Raw genomic sequence first — 17,235 nt, 5'->3', positions numbered from 1 at the left:
GTTCTGTCATAAATAACATCTTTAGGTCAGGACAATACTATTCAAATCAAGTAAAAGCAAAGGGGTTGGACCAAAAAAATCACCTCAACTCAAGGGCAAAATAAAAAAATCTTTCCGCAGCTTGTGTTAGCAATAGGGTCTTCTGGGGAAGATTTGTCTGCGTTGGTGGGGATCAAATCACCTGTCAGATTTCTGAAAGGACTTATCAATCAGATTTGACACATTGCTTATTGCTCCATTAAATCACCACTGTGGTTCTGATTTGTCTCATCAGGTCAGATGAAATTTTTTTTGAGGAGGCTTGAGATGGTAAACTGTTTTTCAAATTTCCTGATTGAAGGCTTTTCAAATAAATATGTGTTTTTCATTGAACTAGTCTAATGGAGAATAAAGCTCTATCCTAGTAACAAAGTATTTTAGAACATACACTTTTGTCCTGTTAAGTAAATTGAACCAGCACATGCATGTTGCAGCATACATGCACAGCCTTTATCATAACACAACAGCCCTCCCATCTCTGTCTCCATTGCACCTCTCTCCCCTGTCTCTCTCCATTGCCTCTCTTATATCTTCCTTCCGGCAAGGATCACATGTCTGCTCACAATTCCCTTCACCTGTTTCTGCTCTTGAATCAGCTGGTACTCATTAGGCCACCTCTTAATTCTTCTCCACATCTCCTCCTTTTTTGTTTATGATTTTGTAGCATTGCCAAAGTCCTATCCGAAACTCCCGATTCCAGAATTCTTCTCCACACATGCACTTAATTTTTCTTATTTTTTTCTCTTTTTCTTCTTTTCCTTTTCCTTTCCTTTTCCTTTCCTTTTCCTTTTTCTCTTTTCTTCTGTTTCTGTTTCTCTTTGCATCTGTTTCTGTTTTCTTCTATTCCTGTTTCTCTTTACTTCTGTTTCTGTTTTTTTCTGTTTCTGTTTTCTTTTTCTCTTTCTTTCACTTCCCTTTCCCTTTCCTCTTCCCCCTTCCCTTCTCCATCTCACCTCTCCTTGCTCTCTTTTTTTCTGCATTGAAAGCTACACAGAGTATTTGAAAAATCAAAATTCTTTTCCTAAAGTTCTCTACTAACATTTAGGTCAAAGAAAAAGAAGGAAAAAATCAAATAACTCTGCAGAGCAATAAAGCTTTTAGAATGCAGTGGTTTCCTCTGACAAAGTAGCTCTGAGACATATATCATGAGACTTCATTATGTTCCTGGATTTTCTATTAATATTTTGTATGTGCACCCAGAGCTTTGGATGTATGAATATTTAAGCAATCTAAAGAAATGAATACATTAAATTATCAGTACTTTAAATATTTCTCCCTTGGTTTTGCATAGAGGGATATGGTAGTCTCAAATCCATATTTGAACAGATTATACTCATACTTGATGTGACACTAGGAAGATGATTTACAGTAGGCATGACTTTGGCACCCCTTAGATGTAAACTTGAGAGCAAAGCTGTGACCCAGCAACTTTGTGACTTGAATTTCTCTGGAAATAGACCTGCTGGTGGTATTTCAGCATGGCTGCTTCCCTCTTGAGCCAGCATAAAGAAATATCATGGCACATAACATTTTCTGGGTGCCTAAAGTTAGCCTACATAGTCTGTATTTCAACATCTCCACAAATATTTAACTTAAAATCCCAGTCTCAGTTAACAACCACAAATATTTCTCCGTGCCCTGATTCACTTTAAGTGAGTTTAATTAAAATCAGTGAAGAACATAAACAAATAAAAACAGGGAAAAGTTTTGAAAGCTCTATAAGTATTTGTTCATGTGTCTTTTTAATCAATGGCCTTTCTGAGGGACTGTCCTTACATCCACCGTGAGTAAACAGTTCCTCATGAATCAGGAACCAGTGCACACAATCGTTATGGACATTGGGAACATTGACATAGGGCTGATTTAAGGTGTGGGTAAAGAGGGTAATTATGAAGCAAAGCAGTTTCCCTGCTTTGTTTTTGCCCAAGAAGATAAGGACTGGCACTGTGGATTTCTTACCTGCATAGCTCTCTTGTACTACAAAGTAGCATCACGTATATATTCTCCAGAAAGGATGTGCATGGGGAGGACGTAGGAACTATGTGTGGACCGCTCTGAACAAGGCAAGTACGTTCAGCTTTCTCCCTAGCATCTTTCCACCTGCCTGTCACAGCAGGAGGCCTGCAACAGGCTATCTGGGTATGCTTCATGGTATAGTAATTCTCAATAGCCAGCTGTGCTGGAGGTTGTGCCTGACCCCAGCCTGACTGGTTTGCTCTCTAAATAATCTGGTGGGACTGGCCTTGAACCAAAATTATTTTTGTGGCATAGATACAGTCTGTCATATCTCAGATGTATAGACTGGAAGGCAAAGCAAGTCAGAGGGTCCCTGAGACAGCCATTGTGTACCCACCACATAATCAGAAATGAATGAGCCAAAACTGGGGTGTAAATTAGGAAGGCTGTATGCACAGAAGCTAAAGACAGGTCTCTTGATTGAATGACTAATGCATGTAGCAACAAGAGCTGTTTTTTCCCCAGGAGGCTTACATTTCAACAAATACATCACTTTGCATAAAGGTAAGCATCACTGCAGCTTTAGTAGAACAGATTTCCATTGTGATAATGGTTATGTCCCATTATGACTGGCTTATGGAATGAAATAGAAAGCTGAAAATGATGCAGATTGTTACCGGCAATGGCACAACAGCTGCCATCTGATTGCTTTTGACTGAGACTTTGTTTCAGCACATTCTTACCAACCTTAGTTGGACATATTTGGGCAAGACTGCTCTGCTTGTGGAGTCCTACAAATACTTATCTCCGATGTGGATCCCAACACCAGGACCACTTTGGTTACAGACGCTTAAGTTTTGCTTCACCAGCAGCTGAGTAGATTGATCAGTTGTTAAATCCATGCCTGGTGTATTGAAGAAACTACTAAATGTTTGGAAACGGTCAGCATTGAAGCTTTTCTTCTCCGCTTGAAAAATCATAGAAAACACAACAGAACAGTCACATCTTAAAGACAGATATCAGTGAGGGGAAAAAAATATGCTTGTTCTTGTACCTGCTAAAAATCAGTGAAAGTGTTGTATTTGACTCCTGTATAGAAAACACAAAGTATAGGAAATGCTAATAAATGCCCAACAGCTTTTGTGTCAAACTTAACACAATTTTAAACAGTATCAACTTTGGTTCCTGAGTGCCTTACACATATGCTTACAAGAAACCGGCTCTTTATGAAATTTACTGAGCATTATTGAAGTCTTAATTCTGGATTTTAGATGGAATAGCCTTGAGGTTTAATTCAACATAATACATCTGAGAGTCCCCAAAAGACAGAACTCTGGCCTCTGCTTCATCAAAGAGGTAGCCTGAGCTGAGGAAACAAAGAGAGAGTTACGTGTGGTGTTATGTCCTTATGCAAGGCAATGCTTCACTGTTCTTGTCATGAACTGCAAAACGAACAGTCAGTGCCTGTTCGCATTGTCTTGAACGGGAAGAGTGACCAGGACTAGTCACTGCAAGAGCATCCCTGCCCCCATTAGAAAAAAACAACACATCTGGAACTATAAGGAGAATACCTATGCATAGCCTTGCCCTATTTTTGTTCAAAACACTGTAAGAGTGAGCACGTTCAGAATAAACAAGTCCCTGAACATTAAAAGGGATATGTAAATGCAATAATACCAAAAAGAGAGTTAAGAACTTGCCCCAGAGATTTAGATTATGTTAGTTATAAAGACGTTGGTAGGTATTTCAGCTACTTCTGCTGTTAATCACTGAGGAATGGACATGTGCTACGTTACCCTTGTAACGTACGATTCTTGAAATTTTATTCGAAAGATGTGTAGGTTTGTCCACTTCCACTTCTTTTATCTTCAGCTTTCATAGTTATAAGATGTGTTTGCATTTTAAATGATCTGATTTACACTTGACGTTTGTTTGGTATTCACTTTGATGTCAACATTTTTACCATGTCATTTGAGTTATACTCACTCCAAGGAATTAAGCCACCACTTTGGTATTTCAAATGTTTAAATGATATGTGAAATAACTCTTTGAAGAAAGAATAGCTGTGTTTCAATTTGACTTTTCAGCTGTAGCTGCCAGTGTATATCAGCCCCCTAAAGAGTACAAAATGTGTACAAGTCCAAATGTACAAAAATATTCTGCTTGGAACTTAATAAAAAGGAAAAGAAAGAAAATAAATCAGTGCTTTAAGTATTAGTTATTACAAAAGTACAAATTGAGAGAAGTGGATCGAGTGCTCCCTCAGTAAGTTTGCAGACGACACCAAGTTGGGCGGGAGTGTTGATCTGCTGGAGGGTAGGAAGGCTCTGCAGAGGGACCTGGACAGGCTGGATCGATGGGCCGAGGCCAACTGTATGAGATTCAACAAAGCCAAGTGCCGGGTCCTGCACTTCGGCCACAACAACCCCAGGCAACGCTACAGGCTTGGGGAAGAGTGGCTGGAAAGCTGCCCAGAGGAAAAGGACCTGGGGGTACTGGTTGACAGCCGGCTGAACATGAGCCGGCAGTGTGCTCAGGTGGCCAAGAAGGCCAACGGCATCCTGGCCTGTATCAGAAATAGTGTGGCCAGCAGGACTAGGGAGGTGATCGTGCCCCTGTACTCGGCACTGGTGAGGCCGCACCTCGAATCCTGTGTTCAGTTTTGGGCCCCTCACTACAAGAAGGACATGGAGGTGCTGGAGCGCGTCCAGAGGAGGGCAACGAAGCTGGTGAAGGGCCTGGAGCACAAGTCTTATGAGGAGCGGCTGAGGGAACTGGGGTTGTTTAGCCTGGAGAAGAGGAGGCTGAGGGGAGACCTCATTGTGCTCTACAACTACCTGAAAGGAGGTTGTAGCGAGGTGGGTGTTGGTCTCTTCTGCCAAGTAACTAGCGATAGGACAAGAGGAAATGGCCTCAAGTTGTGCCAAGGGAGGTTTAGACTGGACATTAGGAAAAATTTCTTTACTGAAAGAGTGGTCAGGCCTTGGAACAGGCTGCCCAGGGAAGTGGTGGAGTCACCATCCCTGGAGGTATTTAAAAGACGTGTAGATGAGGCCCTTAGGGACATGGTGTAGTGGGCATGGTGGTGTTGGGTTGACGGTTGGACACGATGATCTTAGAGGTCTTTTCCAACCTGTATGATTCTATGATTCTATGATTCTATGATTCTAAGTGTTTTTAACACTTTAAATCAGAATTTCCCATTATGATACATAGGAATGTTACATTTTTCATCTTCTAAAGTACAGCACTTTTTTTTATTTTCAGCCTTCATCACTTAGACACACAATATAATAATTACACTGTATTTGTACATAGAATACTCTGTATTGTACTTCCTGTTAAAGATACATAATTAACTGCAAGCCACAAATCACGATACTATGCCATTTAAGAAACCTATGTAGACTAGACTGATTAGGCTGGTATGTCACGTAGACAAATTCTTGTTTCCTTTAACTTTGTGTTTACATACTCCCTTAAACCCCTATATAATCCTGCAACACTTCCTAGCCATTCCGTTCTTCCAGCCTCCTCCACCTCCCACCTCCATCAACTCTCAGCTCAGCTTTCCACTCAGTAGGAGTCCCAGTTCAGTCTCCATACTCCTGTCCCGGACCCTGTGCCTGTCCCTCTCGCTCTCCCTCTCCCTTTACCTGTCCTCCCTCACACACACATCTATCCCATTACTGATCATCACAAAATTCATGTGAATTTATGAGACTTCAGCCGAATTTGGTAGAACCTGGCCAGGAGATTCAATTTATCAAAAGGAAGACAAATGGGTGGGCAGATGTGAAAAGAGACAGACAAATGGACAGTATAATTACAGAAGCCATAGTTTGGGAAATGAGGCTAAAAGGCTCTTATATTTTTAAAGACTACAGCAAGCGGAGTTTTAAAGGCATATAAATGCTATCTCAGTGTAGCCCATTTCCTTTTACTTTTAGTGAAAGATTTACAGTACAAGAAATAAAACACAAAAAGAAAGAATACTGATAAGAGACAAATACTCTTTTACAGAGATTGTGGATACCAGGTATATCACTTCTCCTGTGTCAGCTGGTACAATAGGAGCTATGCCTCAGGATGCTTATTTATTTATTTATTAAATATTAGCAGTTTATCAATCACAACTTATTTGACACTATGTGAACAAAATAAATTAGAGATATCAAAGATACTTCATGATATTTCTGTTTATTTTTCAGTTCTGTGAAATGAAAGTTGGTTTTGAGGAAGAATGAAAGTTTCTTTTGTTAGATATGCTATATATGAGATACGTATATAAAATGGAAACTGTTATATTTCTGTAGCAGATAGATAGAAATGTCTATTTGCTTTCCTCATTTTCATATAACAAGAATACTGGAACTTGTAATGCTGGAAAGCTTTTTTGAAAGTGGAAGATTTCAAAGCTTTCACTGTAGATGGCCGCAGATTGGAATCCTCTTAGTCCTTGAAGACCCTCCCAAAAGCCAGTCTCTCTTACAAGAATGCTCTGTCCTCAGGACTTGGAAATTAGTCTTAGCACAGAACAACATAGCTGTTGTCACCAACACATCAAGAAACTTTTAATCCTTAACATAGCAGTGGCATGATGCACTAGTCATTCTAAAGTTAATGAAGGATCTAGATTATGGACGTGATGTGCTCTTAGGAACTCATACCACGGACATGATAGACAGCCATATTTCTAAACATGCTGTAATCTACGAATTTCTAAAAATTTACCGTACTAATATTGTTCTTGCCAGTTGGATTAGAGTCCTGACAGACAGTGTCAGGAAGGATCGCCACTTTTTCCCTAACAATGTGCCTTGTGGGAAATGCACATTGTCTCCAGGGTAGATTAATAGGTGGTGATTAATCCTATCCTGTTCAGCTCTGTCCTAGATAACACACTTGCTCCACTCACTTGACTATAGCTGAGTATTGCATGTTTTCTTTGTCATCTTCTCCAGCAAACCTCAGCAGTGTACCCTCAGCAAGTTTGTAAGTGACACCAAAGTGGGAGAGGTGACTGATATGCCAGAGGGTCAAGCTGCCATCCAGAGGGACCTCAACAAGCTGGAGAAATGGGCCAACAAGAACCTCATGACGTTCGACAAGGGCAAGTGCAAAGTCCTGCACCTCAGGAGGAACAACCTCATGCACCAATATATGGTGAGGGCCACCCAGCTGGGAAGCAGCTTGACAGAAAAGAACCCAGGGGTCCTGGTGCACACCAGGTTGAACATGAGACAGCAATGCACCCTTGCTGCAAAGAAGGTGAATGATATCCTCAGCTGCATTAGACAAAGTATTGCCATCAGGTCAAGGGAGGTGATGCTTCCCCTCTACTCACCATTGGTGAGGCCACATCTGGAGTACCTTGTCCAGTTCTGGGCTACCCAGTAGAAAAGAGACATGGACATACTACAGAGAGTTCATCGAAGGGCCACAAGGATGATTAACGGGCTGGAACACCTCACATATGAGGAAAGGCTGAGAGAGCTGGAACTGTTCAGCCTAGAGAAGAGAAGGCTCAGGGACATCTCATCAGTGTATGTAAATACCTTATGGGAGGATGTAAAGAAGTCAGCGCCATGCTCTTTTCAATGGTGCCCAGTTACAGAACCAAAGGCAATGGGCCCAAACTGAAACATAGGAACATCAGGAAACACTTTTCCACTGTGAGGGTGACTGAGCACTGGCACAGATTGCTCAGAGAGGCTGTGGAGTCTCCATCCTTGGAGATATTCAAAAGCCATCTGGACACGGTCCTGGGCAACTGGCTTTAGATGTCCAGAGGGTTTGGACAGAGGGTTTGGACACGATGATCTCCAGAGGCCCATTCCAAGCTCAATCATTCTTTGGTTCAGTGATTCTGGGAAACCTTTAAAAAAATTCCACTTGTCTGTAGAATCTTTGCATAAAGAAACAGAAGAATCAGATCTAACTCCTCTAGGAAACGTAAATTTGTATTTCTCCATTGTTCTCCTCTTTGTTCAAATTGTTATGGAGATCACACAAGATCAGGTGATAGATCGGGGGTCTCAGTAAGCACATCACCACTATTTCCAAAGTGGTCCATCCTCAGTACTCTCATTTTTGTAGCGATAATCACAGCTCAACCTCACACTGTTTGGCCCTCCTTCCCATTCCTGTCTGCGCCATTCCATGTACCCTACTCATATTTGGCGACATCCAGGCGGCACAGCAACTTTTATCTTCCAATGAGCTAATATAGTCAGTTACCTTAAACTCCAGGTCTCCATGGTGTTCTGCAACTGTGGTTTGACCTACTACACACTAATGTTTCTGCTACCTTACGTTAGCAAAACATAACTCATGTCAGCTAACTTATGTTAGCTTTGTTGTTTTAATGCTAGCCTATGTCTTCTAGCTCTTTCAAACTGAGTAAAAGATGCATGTCTTAAATAAGACTACCCATAAGAATATTTCAGACAGAGTTAGTCTGGTGAAGCTGTGGTTGTGCATAAAAGCTAGACTTATTTATGAACAGGGAAAAGTACAGCATTTCCTCAAATACAGCAGATACGTATAGCATTTTTCTCCCAAGTTGTTATAAAAATGGCTTATTTGTTCCTAAATGTTTTTTGACTGAGCAGATTAAAAAACTGAAAGCCCTTTTATATGTAAATGCTCTTATTTGTTTTTATTTTTTGTAAAATGTTTACTTCAGCTTTAAGGATCATCATTTTTATAATTTCCATAGTTGAGAGAAATTAAATGGAGCTGCTTCCCTTTCACACCAACAGCAGGTGGATTTAATTAGGATTTTTCCTTATTCTGTTTATGCAAACCACCAACCATCCCTAAAATTTCTGTATGTCATAGATTATTTTTGTTTCCTCTTCTTTTCTTCCTTCTCCAAGGTAAACAGGCTTTTCATGTGGTTATGTTTTATTTTTCCAAATATTAAGTTTTGATGTGAGGTTTCCTCATTTTACTTTCATAAACCTCCAAATACCATGCAGTTTCATTTTCCTTTGTTTGTACTTCTTATATTTCTGTTCCACAGTATAGTTATCTTTGTTAATTGGATATTGTTTTTCACTTTCTAGTTCTGCTACTGTGATTAAATACTGCTTTCTGGACTGAGCTGAGAGCAACTAACAGGATTTGTGCAACATCCAGACTTTTCATACTGAGTGCAGACTTACCATGTTAACATTTCCCTTTAATTTTTGTACATATAAACGTAAACTTGATTTATTTTCCTCAGCTATTGCTTAAAAAGTAATGAATAATTCTAAAAAACAAATCTCATGTGAAGAACAGAAAAGACAGGACTTTGTATATAAAGAAACTATTTTTACAGTTTTTAAAAAAGATAGCTCTTTGGGATAATCTGAAAAATGTCTTTCTCTGGTGGACTTAAAACAATGAGTCAAAGGAGTTTATGAGCAGAAGGTAGAGAAATTAACTGCTGTAGATGTATGCCATATATTGTACATGAAGCAAAATAAATTTAATAAATATATTAAATACACCAAATAAGATACTTTTTTAAAAAGATACCTATTTTCCTCACTCCTATGTTTTTGAGATCGTTTTGCAGTTTTCCTAGTTTTATTATTTTACTAAATTTTGGACAAACATTTATAAAATGTTTATATGTGATTATTAAATATTGTCCTGAAGAGCACTCCTCTGTTTTCTGAAGCACAGAAATGAGTAGGAACGGCAAATTTTAGATTAATCCAATTTTTGCCATTCCCGGTATGATCAGAGAAAACCACCGCTGGCTATTTAAAGATTAAAACTGGAAAGCTAAGTGAAAATGTGACTCAAATTAGAGTACAACAAGCAAACATAGGAGAAGAAAGCATAATAGTGCAGTGAATTAAATGTTATGTGGGTAACAAGAACCTACCTCTCAGTTCTCCTAAGCTATTGACCTAAGCTATAAAAAAAGCAGCAACTGGAAAAGTCATACAGGAATCTGTTTCTTGCCCTAGTTAGGTTACATCATGACATGATTTTTTTGTTGCAAGTTGTTATACTTACAGATTGTTTTCTTTTTATACATAATTTATTATGATTACCTTTAGATAAGGTAAACAGGTAGACATTTAGCCCATAAAGAAATGCCTGTTGGTTTCACCCTATACACTATTGGAATTGTCCAGGCTGTCATCCTTTCAATTGGGTTAAGCCAGTATGAAAATACCATTTTTGTTCAAAAGAATTTCTGAAGGGGTCATGAATTTTTCCTACTAACTGGAACTTTTGGTCCTTTCTTTGCTCTGCTTCTCCTTGGGATCATATTGTATACTAGCACCGGTCCAGTGGTGGGTCTTCTTCAGGCTTTAACTAGCATATTCTCTCTCTAACTTTCTCTACGTTTTGGTTTTTTTTTTCCCTTCTCTTCACTTTTCTCCCTAAACTCCTTCTCTGGCACTGCCCTACAAAGAAAGACTGTTTATACTGCTTTTCCCATAGAAGTAAACCTTTGCATCTTCTCGTTTTCCCTATCAGGTTCCCATATTCTATTGCCATCACTTCTTAAGCTTTTACATCTAGCAGAATTCAATTCTTAACTTAACAGACAGAGAGAACTTGGTGGATGTACACAAGCTATTATTAATGAATAAATCTAAAATATTCTTAAGTTTAATTTGAAGAAAATCATAGTTTGTAGTACTGTGTAGTATTCTGAGAAAACTATAAAGTTAACAACCTGAAAATAAACTATGAAAGCCAGCAGACATTATCTATGAAAGAGACATCTAAATGACTGACAGGCTGAGAACATCAGTTGTCTCATGGCTCATAAATAAATAACAGACATGGACATTATATCAGCTATTATTAATGTAAGAATTACTTTTTCAAAGCAAGTTAAATCCTTATTGTCTACTCCAAATTGTTATTAGAATAATGGAAGAAAAAATGCAGCTACTTTCCTGTTATTTATGATTAACAGACCAAAACATTTCCTAATTCAAGAAAATGAAGAAACTATTTTCTGACCTCTGGTGAATCTCATCCTATCAACTTCTTGCACAGTCTCATTAAAACCTTTACACCCTCCTTTGAACTCTGAAGGCCTTTTAAGCATCACAACTCATCCTCTGTGGCACACTTGTTAGAGTCCAGTGTGCAATTGGACCATCAGTATCCCATCTAGAAGAGAACTTGTTCAACTGATTTAAAGGCTCAAGCTTCTACAGCGCTAAATGAAGTTTTATTTTCATCAAAATAACAGAAAAAAAAACCATGCAAACTATATATGTGCAACCTAAGTTTGATCAAGGATTGCTAACAGTCAACCAGTCCTTGAATTCCACACCTATAGGTATAGAAGACTTCTATATTCTCATTGCACATATTCCAAGAGATCAGTGCTGGAATGTTATGGTTTCATCAGTGAAGCTTCATAAAAGTTGTTCGAGAGAATTCAAAAGTTGTCTCATTTATCTATGTTATAATGATGCTGACACTATACAGAAACCACTCGTAACTAACTCCTTAATAACACATTTTATTAATATAACACCAAACAAAAGACTGCAATTTTTGACAGTGTACTTCATACATTCATTCTGCATCATCTGTATTGTGCATAGTCCATGAAACCTCCCAGAGATCTATGACCATATTTCAACATTGGACTGTACATCTCAGACACTGAGCTAGTTCAAAATCTACGTCAAATATTTGTATAAGCTGATTAGCTTTTTCCAAAATTATTTAATGTAAAATCATTAAAAAATCTGTGTGCTTATCCCATATAGAATCATAGAATCATAGAATCATTAAGGTTGGAAAAGACCTCTAAGATCATCGAGGCCAACCGTCAACCCAACGCCACCATGCCCAATAAACCATGTCCCTAAGGGCCTCATCTACACGTCTTTTAAATACTTCCAGGGATGGTGACTCCACCACTTCCCTGGGCAGCCTGTTCCAAGGCCTGACCACTCTTTCAGTAAAGAAATTTCTCCTAATGTCCAATCTAAACCTCCCTTGGCGCAACTTGAGGCCATTTCCTCTCGTCCTATCGCTAGTTACTTGGGAGAAGAGACCAACACCCACCTCGCTACAACCTCCTTTCAGGCAGTTGTAGAGCACGATGAGGTCTCCCTTCAGCCTCCTCTTCTCCAGGCTAAACAGTCCCAGTTCCCTCAGCTGCTCCTCATAAGACCTGTGCTCCAGGCCCTTCACCAGCTTCGTTGCCCTTCTCTGGACACGCTCCAGCACCTCAATGTCCTTCTTGGAGTGAAGGACCCAAAACTGAACACAGTATTTGAGGTGCAGTCTCACCAGTGCTGAGTACAGGGGCACGATCACCTCCCTAGTCCTGCTGGCCACACTGTTTCTGAATCAGGCTGCCATTGGCCTTCTTGGCCACCTGGGTACACTGCTGGCTCATGTTCAGCTGGCTGTCAATCAGCACCCCCAGGTCCTTTTCCTCTGGGCAGCTTTCCAGCCACTCTTCCCCAAGCCTGTAGTGTTGCATGGGGTTGTTGTGGCCCAAGTGCAGGACCCGGCACTTGGCCTTGTTAAACCTCATACAATTGGCCTCAGCCCATCAATCCAGCCTGTCCAGGTCCCTCTGCAGAGCCTTCCTACCCTCGAGGAACTTAGCCCCTCAAACTTCTTCTTGCTCCTTTCCCATGAAATCAAGTAATCACAGGACCTCAGCACTGGCAATTACAAAGTTGAGTGGAAAAGGGTAATGTTTCAAACCTTATTCCCATCCATACCTACACCAAATACTGTTCTATCTGTTACAGGTAAATATTTCAAGGTGCAGGTTTTCCAGAACTGGAGATAGAATTTAGCATCATAAATAAACAAAAGGTAATGAAAGGACCACTTCATAACCCTCCATATGCAGTCCATAAAATCATGTATGAGGTATTTGGGAAAGACCTCCTTTCTTCACCTGTGATATTATCCATTTGTAAAAGGAACTGATGCATATAATACTTATGATGATATCCGCCATATACATTTTCTCACTTTCTAATTACTCTTTTTTTTTTGGAAGAGACATTCATTTGAAAAAGAATCTCAGTTACCTAAGCAATTTTAGTAACAAAAAACAAATAGAATATTGGTTTTCTTATCCTGAAACAATGGACATTATATTGCTATCAGTAAAACTATCTGGGCAGAGGTACTGGACATTGTATCTAAATTATGTCAGTTCCATGGGACTGATGATGTATTCAGAGCACTGGCAGATCCGCATGTCTCTTTGGAATGCAACAGAGTTAATATTTTTCCTGGCAAGAGAAAGCTTGGAACTGCATTAAAAAAAAATTTTACACAAAAAGAGCACCATTCCCAACAGACCTTTTATGAATTTGTGCAAGCATGAGAGATTTCATGGATCTCTCTTAGAAATTCTCTATTCCCTCCTTAAAAGTGCAACAACTGATATCAATTAATGCTGTTGTCAGCTGTTCTGGCAAAAAGAGGTGAAATTGATTCTAGCAAGCTCCTGCCATGCAAAGACCATCTGTTCCATCCTGCATGCAAATTGTTAGGCAGGAAATTGGAGGCAATCTTTGCAGCATGAATTCATCCTGTTGAATCCAAAAAGTTATGGCTGGACAACAGACACCAAAGGGAATCTGGATATTCAGAGGATGGCTGGATCGTCAGCACCCAAAGCTATCCCAGAACTTACAAGTACAATTTCATTCTTTCCTGCCAAATCAGTGAATACACACGGTTTAGAAAGCCACTTAAGTGCACAGGCATGTACAAGCTGCAAACCGGTATCAATTACTGAAGGCTGAATGGATTAAAAAATGATCCCAATGAAAATTTGCAGAAAAAAAATGCTAATACAGTTATGTAGGTCTATATACTATATAATCATATATAACATTATAAAACTACATATAATATTCATATGTATTATTTATATAAGATACTACAGTATAAATTATAAGGTAGGTATTCACCTACCTTATTTTATATATTTGTGCTGTTAATGGCACTGCTAGGGTGTAATTCTTCTGACCTAAAATAGGTCTTCTGACCTATCCATCTTAGGATCTCTAAAGTGCTTGTTCCTCTCCATTGATTATAAAGCACAAACTAAGTACATATTTGAAGTTAATGAGATGAACCCCACCCCTGTTCTTTTACAAATGTTGTATCTAATATTCTTTCAGCAAGGAGAAATACTTGGGCTCTTTAATATTTGATACAAACAGAATTTTAATCCCTCACCTGTATCAGGGATGCATGCACTCTGGCTTGGATCGCTCTCCTACATAAATAAGACAAACTCATCACTAGGCTTTTCTTTTTTTCCATTCAAATGTTGGTGGTGTTTTCCTTTACCCTTAATGCAGGCAAGTCAACCCTTTTGAATCCAGTCATCTGGCAGAAATAATTACTGTCTGCTTAGTCTTTGCCACATGAACCACAACATTTATGTCCAGTGGTCCAGGGAAGGGATTCTGAAGACCATGTCCATATATGTAAAGCTTCTCATTCTTTCACACCTATTTTTCTTCAAATCCATCAATATTGTTTATGGGAAGTGTACACATACAGGTGAATGTTTTTTGGCAGCACAACATGGTGTTTTGGGCCACTGACTCATGCCATCTTTGTTTTAACTGAGCTCCTGCCCTGTCCACACTGTCACTGAAGACTCTTGGGGCTCCAGTGTGATCTCCATTACCTTGGGATTATTCATGGCTGCTGGAAGAGACATCTACCCCTAAGACATCTGCATTGCTAACTGTCAACTGAACTTAAATATGCAGCTTAAAAAAATACCTATCCAGAAACTCTTTTATAATATCCTGGAAAAGTTACTAAGAAGCTGGATACTTTTTTTTTTTTCAACTGAATGTAGTTTTTGAATTCTCTCATGTTAGCTCACTACTTCTAAAACACCCTTAACTCAAATCATACTGAGGTAAAAGTTAATTAATATGTTTATTTATCAAATCTCAAATACTCAGCACAGTTTGCAGTTTTATTAAGACAGATACATACATATGAAAAGAAAGATTTATTTAGGTAGTGTTAAGCTCATCTCTCAAGGTTCCTTTCACCTGATATAATCCAGGTAATAAACTCTTTCAGTAAAGAAATTTTTCCTAATGTCCAATCTAAACCTCCCTTGGCACAACTTGAGGCCATTTCCTCTCGTCCTATTGCTAGTTACTTGGCAGAAGAGACCAACACCCACTTCGCTACAACCTCCTTTCAGGCAGTTGTAGAGTGCGATGAGGTCTCCCCTCAGCCTCCTCTTCTCCAGGCTAAACAACCCCAGTTCCCTCAGACGCTCCTCATTGTTACCACTTCTAAAATAGTGAATGACTGTCTGCTCTGAGTGTGCAGCAGATTTCTCTTCTTAGAATACAGGTCATTGTTATGTTTGTCCTCTTCATTTAGATGTGCTATTTTGGGAGGACTGAGCTTTTACAGCTACAATCTCTCTGTTGAAGATGGGATCCTGGTGTCCAACTTCTTTGTTGTACCATTTCACACAAATATCTGCATATCGCAGTCATGTTTAACAAGAACTCAATGAATCCTCTTCTCTTTCAATTACTTGACAACTTTTTAGATGAAGGTACAGCCTATCCCACATGTTATTGTCATATTTAGAACTTTCCTTGGTGGTTTGATTTTTTTTGTTTGTCAGCTTTTTTGCCACAGTCACTTCCAAAAGGTTGGGTATTTCCATTGTGCATATGCTCTAGAATTTCCAGGGATGCTGAATACACAATACTGGGCTCTTATCTAAATATTGACAATGTCTGGAGCTGGTCATATGTGTCTGTCAGCAGAGTAGTCTAACAGCATGTGCTGGAACCCTACACAGGTGCTTGGATCTTCTGAAAATCTGAATACTACATTTGGAAATTCTGTGAATCCTGTGTGGAAAGGTGCCCATTGGTCCCATATGTGGGAACATAAATATGACACCTCTGGAATAATTCTGTAATGTTCTCTGTAGTAAACCACATATCATCAAGATCATATGAATAAGAACAAGTAATAGCAGACACAAAAGCAAAAGCAATATTGGATTGCTCAGGTTTTGTTACAGTGAGAGCAAATATGAAGCTTCTGCTCAGCTAGACACATAAAGCACACTGACACAGTTTTTGCCACCTCAGATGATAGCGGTTACTCCCCTTCTCTCATAACTATCTATGTATTACAGACTATGTGAGAGAAAGTTCATTCTCTAAAAAAAAAAAAAACCACCCTAGGAAAATTATTGCAGAATTATGATTTGCTAACAAAACCATAAAGTCCCTCACTTTTGTAGAAACTCATTAGAATTATCTACACCCACATTTTGCTTGTGAACCTTCCTAGCATTTTCCCCTACAGCCCAGAGACTCATAATGGCCAATTCCTATAGTGTCAGCCACCCCACAACAAAAGTATAATTAACCTTAACATCTTTTCATGCAAGGTCCAGCTTCTGGCTCTGGTTGTTTTGGCAGAGAAAGTTGCTCTCTGGCAACTATAATTTGCAGAAAGTTTCCAGAGACCTTTTGAATGACTGACAAACCACAGAGCTTTCCATAGAAAAGAAGAAGAGGTAAAGCTAAAAGTGAAAGGGTTCTAAAGTTACCAGTGCCTCATCAGATCCAAGGTTTCCCATGCATCTTCAAAGTAATCTCTACACATGCCAGCCAGGGCAGTATTACTAACCAGAGTTGATTGCTGACAACAATAGTTTCCAAAACTTATGTGTTCTTTGAGGATAAACACAAGGAGAGCTCTATGCCAGAGACAAAAGGATTATCTAAAATTGCTCTCCTTAGCAGAACTGGGGTGAAGGAAACCATGGATACTTTGAGAGCTCTTTCAAAAGATACTCTTTGTTTTAGCCTATATCTCTCCTTGATCATAGCAATGGACTTTTATTTTGTTCTCCATCATCCTGAACTTGGCAAAAAACTGCTACAACAAAAACAGCCTACTACAGATATGAGTTAGTCCTTGAAAAAAGAGAATGTATTCCCTAAGAGTTCTGTTCTTGGAGGGTTAATCTATTTCCATCTTTGTTCAGGTAATGTTTTGTCACAGTCTTCTATTCTCAGCTTTATCTCCTCTTGTCAACTATGTAAAACCTCTCTGTTGCAAGAACCTTCTTCTTTGCATTTAACATCTAATTTTATGTATTTGTCAACGTCTTAAAGTCATAAGCATTACATTCATTAGTAAATGTGCAAGACTGGTGCTGTCATATGGCTTCACATAAAATTGTTGTGGAAGGTCATCTACTAA

Source organism: Calonectris borealis, chromosome 3 (assembly GCF_964195595.1).
Source record: "Calonectris borealis chromosome 3, bCalBor7.hap1.2, whole genome shotgun sequence".
In the NCBI taxonomy this organism is placed as follows: Eukaryota; Metazoa; Chordata; class Aves; order Procellariiformes; family Procellariidae; genus Calonectris; species Calonectris borealis.
The sequence above is the reverse complement of the archived record's forward strand: the minus strand, read 5'-3'. Positions refer to the sequence as shown.